Below are 11,292 nucleotides of genomic sequence, written 5' to 3'. Positions count from 1 at the left end.
TAACTGGAACTCAGTATTTGTTTATAGTTTGTTTAGGTTTTTAGCCTAAGGATACATACTTATCCTTAAAGTCAAAATACTTTTAAGAATTACTTGGGTTAGATCTATCCTTGTGCCCCTTCAGTGTGGTTATGTTATTCATTAGAAACATATGTCAATAAAAATTTTAAATGTATCACAACATTTCCTCTTTTTATTGCTGTGAGAAAACAAGCACAGTTGCATTACCCTTAAAAATAATTTTTTTTTTTGAAACAGGTCTCAATTTGTTGCCCAGGCTGGAGTGCAGTGGTGGGATTGTAGCTCACTGCAGCCTTGAACTTCTGGGCTCAGGCGATCTTCCCACGTCAGCCTCCCAAGAAACTGGAACTACAGGCATATGCCCATCTAATTTTTTTGTTTTTTTGCAGACTTGGGGGGAGGGGGTCTCACTATGTTGCCTAGATTTATCTTGAACTCCTGGACTCAAGTGATTCTCCCTCCTTGGCCTTCCAAAGTGCTAGGATTACAGGCAAGAGCCACCGGGCCCAGGTCAGGAAAACAAATTGGTACTTCTTTTGGTTGGGAGATTTGGCACTATTAACAAAATTATATTTGCATCTACCTTTTGACCAATATTTCCATTTGGTTATTTAAGGTAGTAGTATTGTAGTTGCAGAATATTAAAAGCCATCTAAATCCTGGTGGTACATGAGGGAGTGGTTATTTATATAAACTTTGATACATCAACATGGAGTATTATGCAGCTGAAAATAAAATGAAGTTTTTTATGAAATGATAGAGTGATTTCCAGAATATATTGTTAAGCGAAAAATCGAAGTGCAAAATACTGTGAGGCATGCAGATTTTTGTTCTTGTTGTTGTTTAAGGATGAAGGAGAAATAAAACAGGTGTGCATATTAGCATTTGTAAAAAAAGAAACACAAGAAGAATAAACAAGAAACTAATGAGACTGGCTAGGGGATGAGTAGGAATGGAATGGAGAGTTGGAGGGGGATGGAAATGGAAGGGATGGTGGGGAGCAATGTCACTTACTGTGAGTATAACTTTTTATGTAGTTTGGATTTGTAATCATGTTATATTTAACATAATTCAATAAATAGATAAAATAGGATGGGAAATAAAAAACAAAATGGGTTACAAACAAAAGATGAAACCCAGTGCTATTAACAGCTGTATAATTCTTGATGTGCTCAACATACCGATTTCATCCTTCTTTCTGAATGTTTGATCCTGGAGCCATCTTTTTTTCCTGTGCTCGACATGGACAGTTTGTGGTGTAAGGTGGCCGGCCATCTTGGTTTGCCCAGGATTGAGGGATATCTTGGGGTGTAGGACTTTCAGTGCTGAAGGTGGAAACTCCCCAGCAAACTGGGACCTGCTGGTTACTCTTTTACGTGCATGTGGCTGTTTTCTTTGGACTTTTCTTATATATACCTTGGGAATTCTCTTCACTTTCTCCTTTGTTACGTCCTGCCTTTCCTAGATCTCACACAAATCTCATTTATTGTTAATCCTTTAGTTATGTGCACATTCTCTACATAATGCATCCACATAGAGCAAATTCATGTAGAGTTGCCTCTTGAGAACAGGTGCCTAAAAGGTAAATTGTTGGAGGCCTTACATGTCTTTATTCTGTGTTCCACACTGGATTATTGATTTGGCTTAGAATTCCAGAAAATGTTACTCTTACTACATTCTTCAGAGCTGCTTTTGAGAAACATGCCGTTGTGTTTCCTGGGTATCATGGTATCATGTGTCTTTCTGACTGGAAGATTTTAGGAACTGTTTTTCTCTTGTGTTTTGAGATTTCATGATAATGCTGTGGAAAGGGTTTTTTTTTTTTTTTTTTTTTTTTTTTTCCATTCATTATGCTGAGTGTTTTGCCTTATTAAACTTAGAAACTGGAGTCTTTTCATTTTGGGAAAATTTCTTTTATTCCGTCTTTGGCTTTCTCCCTGTGGACCTTACATTTGTTGAATGTGGGACTTTCTTAGTGGAGCTTATTTTTCTGTCTTTTTAATTTTTTAAATCAGTTCTCTAGGAGATAATCTGCTGTTTTTGGCATCTCATTTTAAATTTCTAGCAGATTGTTTGTGTTCTTCAATGTTCCTTTATTTCTTAAAAAAATATTCTGGCTGACCTGTGGTATGTGTTTGTAGTCTCGGCTACTGGGGAGGTTGAGGTGGGAGGATTGCTTAAGCCCCAGGAGTTTGAGTCCAGCCTGGGCAACATAGCAAGACCCTGTACTTTAAAAAAATAAAATGCACTCATATTTTTTGGGGGGCTGTTTGAGAACACTTACAGTGAAATTTTATTTATTTTTGTCTCCTTTCAGTTCTTTTGTTTATTGTGGTTGTCTTTCATATAACATTGTGCTTAAATATATGATGGTTCTTGATAGGTCACTCAACAGTGGTCAAACTGATGGATCCTATGTTTGTGAGCAGTGTTTGTTGGCTGTGATAGAGGCTGGGGACCTAGATGCTTTTGGGAGATCCTCCCGTTAGCCCTTTCTGAAGGTGTTTTCTCCTAGACTGGTCACCTTTTCCACGAGGAGAAATCCTTTCATCTCTTGCCATCTAGGTGATAGTAGGCTGGGGTTGGAGTCATAGTACTACCACTATTGGGGGAGCTTTGGCAGCCAAGGTGGGGAGGGAAGCTAGTGGCATCATGATTTTCTGTTGTTGTTGTTCTTTTTTTGTTATTTTTACAGTACAAAAGGTTTTCTTTTTTCTTTTCTTTTTTTTTTTTTTTTTTTTTTTTTTTTTTGAGACCAAGTTTTGCTCTTGTCGCCCAGGCTGGAGTGCAATGGCATCATCTCAACTCACTACAACTTCTGCCACCTGGGTTCAGGCAATTCTCCAGCCTCAGCCTCCTGAGTAGCTGGATTACAAGTGCCTGCCACCATGCCTGGCTCATTATTGTATTTTTAGTAGAGATGGAATTTTGCCATGTTGGACAGGCTGGTCTCAAACTCCTGACCTCAGGTGATCTGCCCACCTCAGTGCTGGGATTACAGGTGTGAGCCATGATTCCCAGTCTGCATCACAATTTTCTATGTGGTCTTCGACTTATTGCTCCTATTTAGAGTGTGACATCTTACTCCATCCCCCATTCTTTGAGCTGTGCCTCTAAGTCTTCTATTCCAGAACTTCTCTGGTTCAGTTTAATCAGAATATATATCTCCTGTTTTTCTCTGGAGTGGGAGAAGAGGAAGACCTGTTGGGGTCTGACTTATTATTCTGAGTTTGAAGCAGTTCTTCTATTCTCAGCCCCATGCCTTTCAACTCTTCTCTGCAGTGGTTCCTGGTGTCTTCCACTTCCCTACCGGCTCTGGGGTTTTGAAGTACTGGCTTGCTTTTTGTGGCTTTTCCCTCTACAGCCATAAACTTCAAATTTCCTTCTTTACTGAGTCAGTTATTTATCTTCCTGCTATCCAGCTTTCAGATTTCTGTTGACATCCCTCATCTACTGCCTTTTTCCTTCCCCTTACTCTTTGTCTTTATGCATGTATACTTTTACTATTCCCTTATAGCCATTCTAGTGAACCTTCAGGAGGATGCAAAGAAGTGTGCGTTCATTTTGCCATGTTTATACACCCCCCAAATGACATTAAACAAAATTAAAAATGAAAAAAACCAAGCCAAAACAAGCCCTAAATGAGAGCTATACCATGTTCTTAAGAAGATTCTATATTGTAAAAATGTCATTTCTTCCCAATTTGATTTGTAGATTCAATGCAGTACACTACAAATTTTAAAAATTTAGATATAATAGTTGTATGTGTTTTGGGGGTATAGATGATATTTTGATACCTGTATACAGTGCACAGACATTTTTCTTAGTGTTAGAACTTTAAAATTCTTCTCTTCTAGTTACTTTGAAATAGTTAATTATTGTTTATAATTTTCATACTCTTATTGAATATTAGAACTTATTCCTTCTATTTAACTGTAATTTTATGCTCCTTAACCAACTTCTATTTTGCCATATTTAAATACAGAAGCACAAGCCTTTGTACAGAGAAAGTGGGAAAGGCCCTTGCCTTTTATGCAAAACCCCACCCGTTCTGTCCCCACCTGCCACCCTGGCCTGTTGCCCTGTTCCTCCCTAGTAGCAACCACTGTCATTAATTTAATATTCATCCTCCTAGTCACATGGAGGTATGTGGTGTGTTGGTTTATATAGGTGTATTTTATTCTCGATAATGTTTAATAGTGTACCATATCAATATAGCTACATTTTATTTATCCAGCCCCCTATTAGGAGTATTTATGTTTTTCACTGTTTTCTAATCTCTGTTACAAACACTGTACCAACATTCATCCTTTTACTAGTAGTCTCCATGTACAAATGTATGAGAATTTCTCTAAAGGACTATTCCCTTACCTTTTCATATTGTATGCTTGGGTAAAATGGAAATGACTTGGAGGCTCTTTCTATGGTGATTGCTGAAAAGATTTCATTAAATTTTCTTTGCATTTTTTAATTATGATGAGAAAAATAGAATTATAAAACTTCCAAATCTTTTTTAAAAATTTTGAGAAACGTGCTTTGTTATGATCATGACATCGTTTTTTTGTTTTTTTGTTTTTTTTTTTTTTTTTTTTTTTTGAGACGGAGTTTCGCTCTTGTTACCCAGGCTGGAGTGCAATGGCGTGACCTCGGCTCATCGCAACCTCCACCTCCTGGGTTCAGGCAGTTCTCCTGCCTCAGCCTCCTGAGTAGCTGGGATTACAGGCACGTGCCACCATGCCCAGCTGATTTTTTGTATTTTTAGTAGAGACAGGGTTTCACCATGTTGACCAGGATGGTCTCGATCTCTTGACCTCGTGATCCACCCGCCTCGGCCTCCCAAAGTGCTGGGATTACAGGTGTGAGCCACCGCTCCCGGCCCATGACATCGTTTTGTGTGTAATTTGTGTGTTTAATGAACTCTTCAAATTCCTGATACATGTCCATAGTCCCTTATTAACAGTTCTGAAATCCAAAATATTAGGAGAACTGAAATTTTTTCCTCTTGATTGATTTAGTAGTAAAACCTGACCTGTCTAAACTCATTTTGTGTCAACACTCTGTTGTAGACTGGCAGGGCTAGGTTAGCTTATTTATTTCACTTGGTATTTGTCTACATTTTTAAATTTTTTTTAAATTATGTGTTTGATTATGGGTAGCTGGTGGTGATAATATACAATATGTGCATATATTAACATTCTAAAATTCAAGAAATTCTAAATTCTAAAACACATCTAGACTCAGGGATTTCAGATGAGGGATTGTAGTCCTGTGGTCACCATTAACTGGAAACTTTACTTGCAGCTGTGAGTGGCAACTTACAAGAATTTTATTTCTGGTTGACGGAACCTCCTTTCTTATAATAAGAACTCAGACAATTTCTTTAAGCTGTATTCCAAGAGTGTGTTCATTTTTTAAATAACAGCTCTTCCTTTTCTTTCTTTGACAGCTGTAATATTGAAATTGCTTTTGATAATGCAAATGAATTTCAAATTCAATAGAACCTTTTTACATTAAGCATTTTGTTTAAATGGTGAAGCCTTTTCTCAAGTATGCATGGAGATTGCTTTACTAGTTTTAATTCTTTAGGATTTTCATGAGGAAGTTAAAACATCATTAACGGACCATTTTAGCCAGTTTTCCAAAGTTTAATTTTGACTTTGGATCTTTAAACTTTCTGTACACTTTAATCTGTTATGTGTAGGGTTTTTTAAAAACAAAAACATTTTGGTGAGAATATTTTGTTTTAGGCTGGTTGTGGTGACTCACACCTGTAATCCCAGCACTTGAGGCTGAAGAGGGTGGATTGCTTGAACTCAGGAGTTCAAGACCAGCTGGGCAATATGGCAAAAACCCCATCTCTACAAAAAATACAAAAATTAGCCTGTAGTGGTGGTACATGCCTGTAGTTCCAGCTACTTGAGAGACTGAGGTGGGAAGATCACTGAAGCTTGGGAGGTCAAGGCTACAGGTGAGCTGTGATAGCACCACTGCACTTCAGCCTGGGCCCGCACAGTGAGATCCTATCTTAACAAACAAGCAAAAAAATGTGTTAGAACTGTCAGTTAAATTTAGTAAGCCATTGTTTACCTAGTTTTATTGGGATTTAATTCAGAGACCATATAGTTTACCCATTTAACGTACACAACTCATTGTTGTTGCAACCATCACCATGGTCTAATTACATATTTCCATCACTCCATAAAGAAACCCCAGCAGGTCATTCCATTCTTGCCTCCTCCTAGTCCCTAGCAACCACCAGTCTACTCATTTAATTGCTAGAGTTTTCTAAAAAGCAACTCCTCTCATCTTGTTCTTCAAGAGTATCTTGGCTCTTTGTGACCCTTACTTTTCCATGTAAAGTCCTGAGAAGGATCATGTTGAGAGCTTTATTGGAACTGCATTGACTCTACAAATCAAAATGAGAAGAATTGACATCTTTTTTTTGGGGGGGAGGGGGGGAGACAGAGTCTCTGTCTGTGGCCCAGGCTGGAGTGCAGTGGCATAGCCTTGGCTTACTGTAAGCTCTGCCTCCCAGGTTCAAGTGATTCTCCTGCCTCACCCTCCTAAGTAGCTGGGATTACAGGTGTGTGCCACCATGCTGGGCTAATTTTTTGTATTTTTAGTAGAGACGGGGTTTCACCATGTTGGTCAGGCAGGTCTCGATCCCCTTACCTTGTGATCCACCCACCTCCGCCTCCCATAGTGCTGGGATTAGGGTCATGAGCCACCATGCCCTGCCAAATTGGCATCTTTATGATATAGAATCTTCTTAATTAGGAACATGGTATAGCTCTCCATTTACTTAGTTTTTTTTTAGTTTTGTTTAGTTGAGACCGGGTGTTGCTCTGTCTCTCAGGCTGGAGTGCAGTGATGCAATCATATCTCACTACAGCCTGAAACTCCTGGGCTCAAGCAGTCCTCCCACCTCAGTCTCCTGAGTAGCTGGGACTACAGGTACATGTCACTATGTTCAGCTAATTTTGAATTTTTTTGTAAAGGCGGGCTCTCCTTACGTCGCTCATATTGGCCTTGAACTCCTGGGCTCAAGCGATCCTCCTTCCTAAAGTGTTGGGGTTACAAGCATAGCCAACACGATTGGTCTCATTAAGGTTTTAAGCCTTTTTTTGTTAAAAGTTTTATGTTTTCTTCATAAAATGATTATATTTCTTTTGTGGAATTTATCCCTAGATAACTTATGTTCTTTTTTGTTAAAATTATATTTTCTTTTTCTTCAACCCTGGCAGACGGATATATTTTCTTTTTTCTTTTTTAATTTTTATTTTGAGATGGAGTTTTGCTCTTGTTGCCCAGTTTTGCTCTTGTTGCTCACTGCAACCTCTGCCTCCTGAGTTCAAGCAATTCTTCTGCCTCAGCCTCTGGAGTAACAGATTACAGGCTCGCGCCACCACGCCTGGCTAATTTTTGTATTTTTAGTAGAGGTGGGGTTTCACCATGTTGGTCAGGCTGGTCTTAAGCTCCTGACCTCAGGTGTAACCTGCCCACCTCAGCCTCCCAAAGTGCTGGGATTAGAGAGGCTGATGGATAAATTTTCTAATTGATGATGTTAATTAGTGATGTTAACGTCACTTGAGTTTTCCTTTATTTATTTATTTTTTGAGATGGAGTCTCACCCTGTTGCCCAGGCTGGAATGCAAGGGCATGTTCTTGGCTCACTGCAACCTCCACCTTCTGGGTTTGAGCAATTCTCCTGCCTCAGCCTCCTGAGTAGCTGGGATTACAGGCATGTGCCACCATGCCTAACTAAATTTTTGTATCTTTTGTAGAGATGGGGTTTCACCATGTTGGCCAGGCTGGTCTTGAACTCCTGACCCCGTGATCCATCCACCTCAGCCTCCCAAAGTGCTGAGATTACAGATGTGAGCCACGGCGCCTGGCTCTTGTATCTTTAATGTAAATAATCATGCTTTCTGGAAATTATGACATGCTTACCTCTTCTAATCCCTTCTTGTTTCTTCCTACTATGCATTGATTAGGAATTTAGTATACTGTTGAATGGTTGATGTATTCTTAGTTTTTAACAGCCTTCAAGTAAGCCTTCTCCTAAGAGAGAGTACTTATGTTTTGCTGAGAAAAGATACCAGGAAAGGCATACCCGAGATTTGCTTCAGAATGTAGTCTTGGGTAGTTTAAACTTTATCCGTTTGAATGTTAGCTTTCCTTTGCTCAGGTTTGTTACATTCATAGTGTTTTGTATTTTTTAAAACATCTGACCTGTGGGAGAACATTTTATTTTGGTTTATTTATTACTGATCTTTTTTTTTTTTTTTTTTTCATCACTAGCTTCTTTCCCAGTTACTTTGCCAAACCTAATATACTTTATGCATTTTAAAAACTTATTTGTATTAATAGATAAATGAGTAAAAAGTATATAGCAAGTGTTCTTTGTACTGTTTTACTCATGCAAAGGTAAAATGAAAAGCTCTTGCAGCTTTCCTGTAAAATTGAACCTCTTTCCAAATAATAATGTTCAAAATATATTTGTAAAAGTAGTACACACTCATAATCAGTATCAAAAAAATTCAGAATAAAGTATCTCTACAACTACAGTTTTAAAAAGACAATTTAAAAAATGAGTGAAAGGCTTGAACAGATACTTCAAGAGGAAGATATGAATATGGCCAATAAGCACATTAAAAAGTGTTTATGCAGCCATAAAAAAAGAATGAGTTCATGTCCTTTGCAGGGACATGGTTGAAGCTGGAAACCATCATCCTCAGCAGTCTAACACAGGAACAGAAAACAAAATACCACATGCTCTCTCTCATAAGTGGGAGTTGAACAGTGAGAACCCATGGACACAGGGAGGGGAACATCACACACTCAGGCCTTTCCGGGGGTCAGGGGAAATGGGAGGGAGAACATTAGGACCAATACCTAATGCATGTGGGGCTTAAAACCTAGACAACGGGTTGATAGGTGCAGCAAATCACCTTGGCACACGTATACCTATGTAACCTGTGTGTTCTGCTGTGTCCCAGAACTTAAAAAAAAGATCTTAAAAAGTGCTCAACATCTTTAGACGTTAGGCAAATTAAAAACCATTGAATTCTAGCACTCTGAATTAAAATTAAAACCACAATTGAGGTACCATTATACTCCCACTAGAATGGCTAAAATAAGACTGCCAGCTTCAAATAATGGTGAGGATTTGGATCCACTGGAACTCTTATCAGGTGCTGTTGGGAGTATAAATCTTTTTAATAAAGTTAGCTTTCATCCATCTTATGACTCAGCAGTTTTACTCCTAGATACTTATTCAGGAGAAATGAAAACATGTCTACAAAAAGCTGTTTACAAGAATGTTCATAATAGCTTTATTCTGAATAACCCAAACCTGGAAATAACCCAACTGTCCATCAGGAGAGAATATACAGATGGGTATATATGAGACTATTACCCTGTAATAACAAGTAATGAACTACTTATGCATGCAACAACCTGAATGAATATCATAAACAGACAGTGAAAGAAACCAGATACGAAAGAGTATATATATATGAGTCCATTTACGTGAAGATCAAGAACAGGCCAAAGTATGTCACGAACATAGAAATCAGAACAACGATTGCCTTAGTGGAGTGAAAGGGGTAGTTTAGAATGGGGGTTGACTAGGAAGGGGCACAAGGAAGCTTTTGAGGGTGTTGGAAATGTTCTGTATCTTGATACGCATTTGTTAGAACTCATTAAATGTTACACCTAAGATCTGTGCATTTCACTGTGTTTACATTAAACTTTAAAAAAAAAGCAAGGGAAGGATAGGAGGAGTGATTGATCCAAGGACATTCTCCTACATAAGCGCAATAGTTACCACACTCAGAAAATTTAGCATTAATGCAGCATTACCATCTAGTATGCAGTTCAAGTATTCCAGTGTCTTGAAATTTGCTGAGTAGATCTTAAGTGTCTTTACACTCTCCATCTCCCATTCTCCCACTCATGGTAACTAAGTGTGATGAAGGATTGGTTAATTTTTTTCTTGCACTGTCGCTCAGGCTGGAGTGCAATGGCGCAATCTCGGCTCCCTGCACCCTCTGCCTCCCAGGTTCAAGTGATTCTCATTCCTTGACCTCCCGAGTAGCTGGGATTACAAGCATGTGCCACCACGCCCAGCTAGTTTTTGTATTTTTAGTAGAGTTGGGGTTTCACCATGTCGACCAGGCTGGTTTTGAACTCCTGGCTCAGGTGATCCACCCGCCTTGGCGTCCCAAACTGCTGGGATTACAGGTGTGAGGTGTGAACTGGCCTGGGTTAATTATTATTAATTTGATTGTGGTAATTGTGTTCACAGTGTATACATATATATCAAATCATCACATTGTTCACCTTGAATATATATAATTTTCTTTGTCAGATACACCTCAGTAAAGCTGGAGAAAGAATAGTTTTTTAAAAAGTCTTTTATAGAATTTTTTATATATAGGATTCAGTGAAGGATCACTCATTCATTTTTTTTAAAAGCTTCATGATGAAAATTATTCTTGCAAAATGTTAAAATCTTGAATCCTAGGGCATGGTTTTTTCTGTTTTGTTTTGTTTTTTTTCTGATGGCGTCTCACTCTATCGCCCAGGCTGGAGTACAGTGGCACAGTCTCGGCTCACTGCAACCTCTGCCACCCAGGTTCGAGCAGTTCTCCTGCCTCAGACTCATGTGTAGCTGGGATTACAGGTGCCTGCCACCGTGCCTGGCTAATTTTTATATGTTTAGTAAAGACAGGGTTTCACTGTCTTAGCCAGGCTGGTCTTGAACTTCTGACCTTGTGATCAATCCGCCTCGGCCTCCCAAAGTGCTGGGATTACAGGCGTGAGCCACTGTGCCTGGCCACTCCTAGGGCATGTTTTCTGGCACCTTTTATTTTCAGTAACTTACTTAGTTTTGTCAGACATAATAGAGTTAATGTATGAAAAGTCAATTATGTCAAACTCCAGAGTTTATATGGAAAGATTAATGATCTTTTTAAAAATACAGAATTCTGGGTGTGGCTAATTATAGAATTGGCCTGTAATACTAGCACTTTGGGAGGCTGAGGCGGGAGGATAGCTTGAGCCCAAGAGTGTTTTTCTTTTCTTTTTTTTTTTTTAAAGACAGAGTCTCACTTTGTCGCCCTGACTACAGTACAATGGCATGATCTCAGCTCACTGCAACCTCTGCCTCCCAGGTTCAAGTGATTCTCGTGCCTCAAGCTTTGCAAGTAGCTGGGATTATAGGTGTGTGCCAACACACCCAGCTAATTTTTGTGTTTTTTAAGTAGA

At 38.9% G+C, this 11,292-nt stretch overlaps 1 protein-coding gene across 6 annotated transcripts in view; it reads left to right on the top strand.

Annotated features, from left to right (window-relative positions):
- ASXL1 (ASXL transcriptional regulator 1) overlaps positions 1 to 11,292 on the top strand; it is an 81,328-nt gene that overhangs the window by 54,534 nt on the left and 15,502 nt on the right. The window lies entirely within an intron of this gene.

This window comes from Sapajus apella, unplaced genomic scaffold (assembly GCF_009761245.1).
Source record: "Sapajus apella isolate SASKATOON/1434 unplaced genomic scaffold, GSC_monkey_1.0 scaffold33, whole genome shotgun sequence".
In the NCBI taxonomy this organism is placed as follows: Eukaryota; Metazoa; Chordata; class Mammalia; order Primates; family Cebidae; genus Sapajus; species Sapajus apella.
This window is presented reverse-complemented; position numbering and strand designations above follow the sequence as displayed.